At 44.1% G+C, this 10,340-nt stretch overlaps 1 long non-coding RNA gene across 2 annotated transcripts; it reads right to left on the bottom strand.

The window, feature by feature from the left end:
• Positions 1 to 3,135: 3,135 nt before the first annotated feature.
• On the bottom strand, positions 3,136 to 9,404 carry LOC123398050. Of its 2 annotated transcripts, XR_006610060.1 has the most exons (4): positions 9,317 to 9,404; positions 5,958 to 6,005; positions 3,370 to 4,237; positions 3,136 to 3,334 (listed from the first exon to the last, which is right to left on the bottom strand). It is a non-coding gene; the product is annotated as an uncharacterized LOC123398050 (long non-coding RNA). The 2 variants fall into 2 exon arrangements; XR_006610059.1 differs by lacking the exon at positions 3,370 to 4,237.
• Between the last annotated feature and the right edge of the window lie 936 nt (positions 9,405 to 10,340).

Here is a 10,340-nt window from a genome sequence, read left to right on the forward strand (position 1 = left end):
GTTTTTCAGAGTACATTGAATGTCCTTTTTTAATAAAAACTGCACATACTGAGAACACATGAACACTTTTGTTGCCAAAAAAATATCAGATTATTTTATCTTTTTCTTATTTTACTATTCGTCCATTTGCACATGAACTTGAATATGTTGCTAAGAAGACGTTGCGCCAAATCCGTGTCAGTTTCCTATGGTTGAGCTGGGAATATGAACCCCAACGTCATAATGCATTCGGTACATTTTTCTTTCAAACTAGCGTGAGATGGCCATACACGATCGTGTCGTTTGTAATCTCACTATAATGAAAAAGATCCAGAGAAAATGGTAACATAGATGGATCGGTCTTTCAAAGATGTTTATAGGGGTGTGTGGGTGTGCATTCATATGAATGAGTGTATGAACATCCGCATTTGTGATGTGCTAAAAAAATGATAACATAGATAGAACTAGTAACAAAAGATCAAATTAAAATTGAAAGAAATCCAGAAACAAAAAGAATAAATATATCTGTGAACTTGGACAGTGAATTTAGGAGAAATATCAAGTGCTCCCATCCTCCTGGTGCTCCCCATGCCCCAACTTCAAAAAGATCAATTTAAAATGTTTCAAAAAATTCTAGAAAAAATATAAATATTTACAAGGAATGTGACTACAACTCCTACACATTTCAGGTCCAAATTCTAAGAGCACATTGAGAAACAAAAATGTGAAATCTAGCATGAATAGTGTCAAAAGGGACAAAAACAACATTTGATACTATTGACATTTGAATTTGTCTTTTTTGTTTCTCAATGTACATTTCGAGTTTGGATCTGAAATTTTACAGGTATATTCACATTCTTTGTGAACATTCATATTTTGTTTCATAATTTTTGAAACATTTAAATTTGATATCTTGGAATTGGAGCATAGGGAGCACCTGATATTTCCCCAGTGAATTTAGCCCATTGACCATATTAACGTTGTATAGATCCACTTTTCTTTATCTCTTTCACGAATACCCATAACACTATAACCAATTCAGCTATGCTACTTTGTTGTCCATTACAAGAAATAATTCTATTTAATCATTGTTTTACACTATATTAATACATATATTACTTAATACTGGAGTATTATTTTTTGCTTAAAAAACGACAATCGAACCGATGAACCGGCAGTCTAACCGACAAAAATCAGAACCGACAACCTTTCTGGTTCGATTTTTCAAACTATGCCTTCGATAGACCATGCTATAAGGCCCGCCATAGGCCACATCTGGTAAATCCCACTAACACCACACACACAAGGGGCAGTTGGGGTGGATCTTGAGTGTGGCCGTTGAAACTGGGGTCAAGGCCACCATCCGATGTGCCACAAGAAGTCACCCCCACCATGGCCAACGCCCAACAGAGAGGCAAGTGGCAGTCGACAAGTGGTGGATGGAGATGAGGGAGTCGAAGGCCTCATGGGAGCGAGAAAGCAGCCATGCGATAGGCATGCCACCAATGAACCGAACGAAGGCCTCGCCACCACCTTCCCCGGCACCAGCTCGAACTTCGTCGACTAGGGCCTAGTGGCACGGTCAAGGTGGGTGGTGGCACGAAGAATAGGCGGCGGCTAGGGTTTGCCCCCAAGTCATAGAAAGACGACGAGGGGGTGTTCAAGAAGAATCATCCTTTTCTTCTTCCTTGAAATATTTTATTTTTAGTTGGATTAAAAATTATGTGACTTGGTATATGCATGTAGTAAAAGTATTGTTACCTTTTTTTCATAACTACTCCCTCCTTTCCTGTTTATAGGGCTTAAATCTAAAATCTCATCAATCAAGGTGAATTGTGAGTGGATGGCACTAGTTTAAACTAGTCAATGAAATATTTCTCACATATTCAATTTCCAAGACAATAAATGTAGCATAGCATCCTTCCTTTCATTGGACTTGCATGATGAATGTAGAAAACGATGCATGCATAGCCACTCATCTCCTTTATCTAAACTCTATGAATTAAATATGACGTGAGACTGAAAGCACTTTAACTCACTTAGACTCAAAATGAGCCTAAGAGGGTGCTTGGATACGTTTTAGTCCCATAACTAAAAGTAGTGGGACTAAAACTTGCTAGTGTCACCCATGCTTGGATCCAAATACTAAAGAGACTAAAATCAAGTTAATGAGCATTTATTATCCTTCAAACCCTTCAATCCAGAACTCGCATGTGTTAAAGGAGGGGAGTTAAATAAAGAGAGAGAGTACTAATCCATATTTTAGTAGGGTACCCCTGACTAATTTTTTTTAGTCTCAAGACTAGTTTTAGTCCCTCTTTAGTCAGGGGTGCTTGAAACTTTAGCCTCTTAAAAAGACTATTTTTAATCAGACTAAAATAAGTCTTTTGGATCCAAGCACCCTCTAATATAATGAAAAACCCTCTAATATAATGAAAATCTAAATTTTTTGAGATGAACCATATAAACCGGAAAGGAGGGAGTAGTTAATTGACCGGTACATTACAACGGGGTATAAATATTCTATATTACATTAGCTCATTACTTACTTGCACATATTAATGTGACTGCAAATAAATGTTTATCAAATCCTGCTCGTGATTCACCTACCTAAATATTTTTTTAAGATTTTATTTGTAGTCACTTACTTGCATGTCAATAAAAATGGAACAGTTAAAACAGTTTTCAAGGAAAATCGATGAAAGAAAACAAGGAGGGGGAAAATCAAAAGTGTTTTTTAAGTAGAGAGATATTCTTTTTTTCATTACAACAAGGTTTCTAACTTTCTTTATTCTTTTGCCAAAGTGAGTAAGATAGCATTAATACCCAGAGGTGGAAACATGAATGAATTAAGATACTCCTCTAATGGAATATAGTTACAACTCTTGTTGGATTTTAGATCCAACGGTAGAGGAGCTCCTGGAGCACCTAAACTTAGGTGCTCACATATCACCTGATATTTTCCCGAGCCAGATATTATTACATTGGGAAACCTTTTCAGCAGTGGCGGAGCTTAGTGAAGACCAGGGAGCCATGGCCTGGCCCCTCAGCCCTCTCTTGTGAGTTTCATTCCTCTTGGAGATTCTCGTCCTCTTGAAGCTGCCCCCTCTGCAAATTGCGTTCAAGCTCCACCACTGGCTACAATCTTGATTGATACCCATGGTTTCCAGGGCAAACTTTATGGCTGGCTAGGTCCTTCACAAGTTGGACCTAGCCACAATATTGAGTGGAGGCATGAGGGAGACATATCATGCATGCAGATGCATCTGTAGCACTATCACCACTGGACCTTGACAAGCCTGAATAGCTCCAATTATGGTAGGGTCCTCCCTGTTGTGACCATGAGCATGAGTGCCTGCAATTTAGGAAAGAACTTGAGGTCTAACGTACCTTGCTGGTAGTGCACATGATGGTAGGGTCGGCTCTAGGCCATGGCAAAAGATGAGACAGCCCAGGGGGCCAGCCAAAATAGGGCCCCATGATATCATCAGGGGCAGAGCCAGGAATTTTTTCCAATGGGTGCACTCATGGACTCATTGTGAGAGGGTCCTCCCTGTTGCAGGGGCGGACCTAGAAACTTTATTGAGTGGGGGCAAAATACTTGAGTGGGGGTAAATTTTAACACATTTTGTATAAATTTAGAGAGTTTTAGTATATATTTTCTAAATATACAATCAAATTCTACAGGGTTTTCAAAACTTGAGTGGGGGCCATGGCCCCCACTCACATCAACGTGGGTCCGCCCCTGCCCTGTTGTGACCATGAGCATGAGTGCCTGCAATTTAGGAAAGAACTTTTGAGGTCTAACGCAGTGGCGGAGCTATGTGCAATGCTGAGGGGGGCAGCATGCAGTGGCGGAGCTATGTGCAATGCTGAGGGGGGCAGCATGCAGTGGCGGAGCTATGTGCAATGCTGAGGGGGCCGCTGCCCCCCAGCTGCTGCATGTTTACTGAAGGAAAAAAAAATTAGAGCCTTAAATTAAGAAGATTGTTGTTATTTGGCCTCCCCAAAGGTGCATATTTTCTCAGCTAAAATTCTCAGCTAGCTCCGCCACTGGTCTAACGTACCTTGCTGGTAGTGCACATGATGGTAGGGTTGGCTCTAGGCCATGGCAAAAGATGAGACGGCCCAGGGCCCAGGGCCCAGCCAAAATAGGGCCCCATGATACCAGGGGCGGAGCCAGGAATTTTTTCCAATGGGTTCACTCATTGACTAATTGTGAGAGGGCCCTCCCTGTTGTGACCATGAGCATGAGTGCCTGCAATTTAGGAAAGAAGTTGAGGTACCGTACCTTGCTGGTAGTGCACATGATGGTAGGGTCGGCTCTAGGCCATGGCAAAAGATGAGACGGCCCAGGGCCAGCCAAAATAGGGCCCCATGATATCATCAGGGGTGGAGCCAGGAATTTTTGGCAATGGGTTCACTCATTGACTCATTGAAATAGTTCCAATTTTAGTATTTTACACCCTCTTACAACAGTTGTTACATTAAAAATTACGAAAACCTGAAGAGTGCAAGAAGCATTATAAAACCCCTTGTTTACGCTTCGTAAATTTTAGTGGAGGCTCGACCAAGACATCCCTTGCCACTAGAAGCATTTGTATCACCACCGCGTCAAAAAGAGTATGTGACTTGCATGAAGTTCTCTTTCACATGGGCATGAATAGGTTCAATACATGCACCTTGAAAGTAGTGCTAATACTACTATGGTTCTCCCAAGCAAACACCAAAACATCTGAAGTAAGAACAATGAAACTTGAGTTCCAGCGTACCTTGCAGCGAGTGTAAGTTGCAAATGACGGTAAAGTCCAGTAGTCCACCCATCAACACTGGACAACCCAGTTAGGAAGGCCCTACTCTAGGTCATGGCAAAAGGTAAGACGGCCTAGGGCGGATTTACGAGCCGATGAGTCGTTCCGAGGTTGAGACTCATAGACTAAGCATGACTGATTGACACTAGACTAGTCGACACTGAAGTGTAGTCGGCCCTCGAGTTGAGACTCATAGACTAATCTATAGACTAGTCTTGACTAATCCTTGGACTCATAATCCATGTCAAGGCCCAGCCAAAACAGAGCCCAGTGATATGATACGTGTACATTTCATAGTGCATATGGCTATATGGGGGGACTGCACTAGCACTACCTTTTTTTCGAGAAACCTACCTCTGTAAATTTGAGTGGAGGCTCAACTGAGACATCTCTTGCAACTAGAAGCATTTGTATCACCACCGTATTGAAAACAGCATATGACTTGCATGAATTCTCCTTCACATGGCATGACGGGGTTCAATATATGCACCTGGAAAGTAGTGCTAATACTACTATGGTTCTCCCAACCAGACACCAAAATGTCTGAAGGAAGAACAAGGAAACTTGAGGCTCAGTGTACCTTTACAGGTAGTGCAAATGATTGTAAAGTTCAACCCATAAGCACTGGCGAACCAGTTAGGAAGGGCCAGCTCTAGGCCATGGAAAGAAGTGAGACGGCCCAGGGCCCAGCCAAAATATGGCCCCATGATGTGTACATATCGTAGTGTGTATAGCTATATGGGGGAACTGCACTACCATTACCTATTTTTCAGGAAAACTACCACGGCAAATTTGAGTGGAGGCTCAACTGAGACATCTCTTGCAACTACAAGCATGTATACACCATTACGGCAAAAAGAGCATATGACTTGCATGAAGTTCTCCTTCACAAAGCATGAAGAAAAATGACACTAAGGTCCAATATATGCATCTTCCAAGTAGTGCCAATACTGGTATGGTTCTCCCAAGTATGGGCGATCTACTGGTGAGGCGTTCAAATGCCATCCTTCTCGGTCTTTAAAGGAAAAAAATAAAGTCAACGGGATATGCAACTATGATAGGTTTTCTACACATACAAAGTATAACATTATTATTTCTAAGATGATATAAGTATCTACCAAAAAAAAGAGCATAGTCAAACAATGGGAAGGACGAAGCATATATTACCTTGGTGATGAACCGGTGAATTACCCTTGGCACCAAAACCTCCCAAACCTGGGGACCAAATCTATTCTTAGTATACGCCGCCAATATAATAATAATAGGACACTGCTACACAGCGAGAGCGCGTTATGCGGGGCTTTCCCACGGCTGGACAGTGTTGAAAAAAATTGTAGGCAACTGTGCAGCACCTTGAAATAAAAACCTGATAAGAGTCCTGATATGAAACCTAGGTAAAAATACACAAATGAAAAAGAACTAGATACTCAGGACCTTGTAGGCAATTGTGTTGGTGAACGAAATTGAACGAAGCTAGTTGCTAGAAACGCTGAAGAATGACCAGAGATGATATAGTTGCTGGTAGCTTCAGGAAAATAAGACTTCCAAATCAGTGGTTTCTTGCTTTGTAGGGGATTTGTTTCATTCATAAAAATCCAAAAAAGGGAAAAATAAGAGCGGCTACAAAAAAGGGCACCTGAAAACTTAAAGAAATCAAAAGAATGTATAGTTGCTCAGTTTTGTGGTGTCTTACTGAGTAGGCAGATGCTTAGCGACTATGGGCGGGCGACTATAGGGAGAAGGGGACGGCGACTTAGTCCCGGTTGGCTCCCAACTGTTGGTTTTGAACAAGTGAGGCAACTCATTTGTTTTTCTTAGGCGACCCGTTTGTGTGTGGGATTTTGAATTGGGCAATTTAGTATATTGGGCTTGGCAAGAACACAACCACCCCCACCCCTCATGGTGTGGCGACTTATTATAGTATTCAGGTTATCGAGAACACCGCCGCGCCCCACCCCTCATGGCACGGCGAATATGTGAATGGGTGGTAGGCGACCCTGTGCTATTAATTTCGAAATGTGTGCGACCCTATGCTCTTAGTAGAGAGAGATGCTTGGCGACTATAGGCATATGGGCGGGCGACTACGGGGAGAAAAAGAAGGCGACTTAGTTCACCTCCCAGTTTGTTTTCGGTCCGGTAGGGCAACTCCATGTTTTTTTGCTTAGGCAACTCGTTTGTGTGTGAGATTTTGGATTGGACGACTTAGTATATTCGGGTTATCAAGAACCCCACCGCGCCCCACACCTTATGGTGCGACGACTATGTGATCGGGTGGTAGGCGACCCTGTGCTATTAATTTCGAAATGTGTGCGACTTCAGTGTGTGAGGCTCTTGGTAGAGAGGGATGCTTGGCGACTATGGGCATATGGGCGGGCGACTACGGAGAGAAAAAGAAGGTGACTTAGTTCACCTCCCGGTTTGTTTTCGGTCGGGTGGGGCAACTCCATGTTTTTGCTTAGGCAGCTCGTTTGTGTGTGAGATTTTGGATTGGGCGACTTAGTATATTCGGGTTATTGAGAACCCCACTGCGCCCCACCCCTCATGGTGCGACGACTATGTGATTGGGTGGTAGGCGACCTTGTGCTATCAATTTCGAAATGCGTGCGACTTCAGTGTGTGAGGCTCTTAGTAGAGAGGGATGCTTGGCGACTACGGGCATATGGGCGGGCGACTACGGGGAGAAAAAGAAGGCGACTTAGTTCACCTCCCTGTTTGTTTCCAGTCGGGTGGGGCAACTCCATGTTTTTGCTTAGGCAGCTCGTTTGTGTGTGACATTTTGGATTGGGCGACTTAGTATATTCGGGTTATCAAGAACCCCGCCACGCCCCACCCCTCATGATGCGGCGACTATGTGATTGGGTGGTAGGCGACCCTATGCTATTAATTTTGAAATGTTTGCGACTTCAATGTGTGAGGCTCTTAGTAGAGAGGGATGCTTGGCGACTATGGGCATATGGGCGGGCGACTACAGGGAGAAAAAGAAGGCAACTTAGTTCACCTCCCGGTTTGTTTCCTGTCGGGTGGGGGAACTCCATGTTTTTGCTTAGGCGGCTCGTTTGTGTGTGAGATTTCGGATTCGGCGACTTGGTATATTTGAGTTATCGGATTGCTTAGGCAATGTTCTGGTGCTCTTACTCGGGCACTTGTCCTCAAACTTTTTGGAAAGGCTTTGGCTGAAAACAAAGTAAAAAAATTATGCTGGCTCCTGTCACTTGGAAGGATTCTGACCGTGGACAAACTGATTTGGAGAGGATGGCAAGGAAGCGAGATTTGTTCAATGTGTGATTCGCATGAGGAGTCAGCAGAGGATCTTCTTCTGAATTGTTTTTTTGCCCGCCAAGTGTGGAGGAGGATCACGTCTTGGTCTGGTTTGGAGACATTATCACCTGAAGATGGCCTCGAGGGAGGGCACAGTGTACTCCTGGTGGCTAGAGCGAGCCTGCGAAATCCCTAAGACCAATCGACGCAAGTTCGATGAGATTGTAGCTTACACTTTTTGGCAGATTTGGAAAGATAGGAATGGGAGAGTTTTTGAAAATTCTTATGCTGGTGTCCAGGACACCTTCTTCAGAATTGAGGAGTCCATCTGAACGAGAGAGTTGGCTTTTGCCAGAGTGGGACAGGATGATGGAGGCTAAGGCCATTGCATCCGGTTGTAACCAGGCTTCGGCCTTAACTTGTGTATTTCTTCTCCTCTAATAGATACGTCGGCGCTCCTGCCAACGTCTCGAAAAAGAAATAAATAGAACAGATGCATCATACTATCAACTTAGCGTTTAATAAAAATATAGGACTATATCTCAAAAAAATTGGGTAAAAGGGAAACACATGCTTCTTGTAGGTTGGGAGACGAACAAAAGATAACAAGTACTCCCTCTGTCCCAAAATAACTGTCTCTCAACTTTGCACTAGCTCTAGTACAAAGTTGTACTAAGCTTAAGACACTTATTTTGGGACGGAGGGAGTATGAAGGTAGCTGAAAAATTGTGTAGCCCCCCTCTAACCCCTTCTTATTTTCAGAAAAAAGTAGGCGACCGGTAGATAGCAGCGCCCTTGTTTGTGTTCCTCACTAATTTCTGCCTCCCCTCCCCCCTAAACTCTTCTTATGCCCTCTTGTGTTTTGCCTAAAAATTTCTGGGGTCTTAGAACCAAATGTAGATGGATAGTGTATGTACAGTAGCATCACAAAATAAAAACATGTCAAACATATCACCATAACTAACGAAATGACTAAGTTGTGATCTACTTGCCTACATACAACCCCTAACAAAGCTGTCATGAACCCCCTAGCAGAAAGCAACAGAAAAAACATATTATACTGTTCTTGCTACTATAGTTAACCAAAAACTCCTGTAAAAGCTAGGACTCAATCTCGGCGAATCCCCCCTGCCTGTAGATTTCCCTACCCACCCCGCTAGTCCGGCCACCCCGGCCTCGCCCTTCCTGCGATTCCGGCGACATCACACCATGTCCCTCCCTCCTCCCTGTTCGCGAGACGAAAAATACACCTAGGGCGCGGTCTTACCTTCTCCCAATCGATGTAGTGGTTCTCCGGGCCGTCGTCGTTCACATCCCCCCGGCGGACCTCCCCCTCCTCCATTCATCCCCCCCCCCCCCCCCCCCCCCCCCCCCGCCCGCCCCGCCCTTCCTCTCGTCGGCGCACGACCCTCTCGCTCCCCGCTCGACTGTGGGCAGAGGCGAATGGACGGGAGGACCTGATGAGTGGACGGCGTCGTCCCAAAATATCCTTGGCGTGGTCGGGCTTATCTGTCCACGGCCGGCCGCTCGAGACGCCCGGATCGCGCGCGCGCGTCGCGCAGCAGTTGGGATAATAATAATACTCCAGATCTACACTGCATGCAATTTAAGTCCAGCAAACCAACAAATTTCAACATAACAATTACACTTAACAAGTACAGTACTCCGTATTGGCAATCACTTGCACTATTATGGACAGTTATCCCAGAAATATGTAGCTGCATGTGATCGGCTCAATGAACAATTTGCACTCAGGTCAAAATGATTAACAACACTATTGTTTGGGCTACAAATTCTGAGAATCAGTTGTTGTTGTGGATTCCTGAGAATCAGAAGCAAAATGTTCATTTACCCTGTTGTTGGACAGTTGTAGGAATTGTGAGTATTGCAAAATGTCTATGACACTTATCCGAATCATATGTAGGGGATAGCTGCGCGGCAATTGCAAGAGGCGACGGACGGAGACAAGGCTAGGATGCGAGGGCGGCGCCGTCGTGGCGCGCCGACGCGTAGGCGGCAGCTCGGCTAGGGTTGCTAGAGGATTGACGTGGGTTGGTGAGACAGAGCTAGCTCTCGGGCCGGACTGTAGCGAGATAAGAGCATGGTTCATAATATAGCCAGCTGTTGGAAATATGCCCCAGAGGCAATAATAAATTGGTTATTATTATATATTTTTATTCATAATAATTGTTTATTATCCATACTAGAATTGTATTGATTGGAAACTCAAATACATGTGTGGATACATACACAACACACTGTCCCTAATGAGTCTCTAGTTGACTAGCTCG

This window comes from Hordeum vulgare, chromosome 5H (genome assembly GCF_904849725.1).
Source record: "Hordeum vulgare subsp. vulgare chromosome 5H, MorexV3_pseudomolecules_assembly, whole genome shotgun sequence".
In the NCBI taxonomy this organism is placed as follows: domain Eukaryota; kingdom Viridiplantae; phylum Streptophyta; class Magnoliopsida; order Poales; family Poaceae; genus Hordeum; species Hordeum vulgare.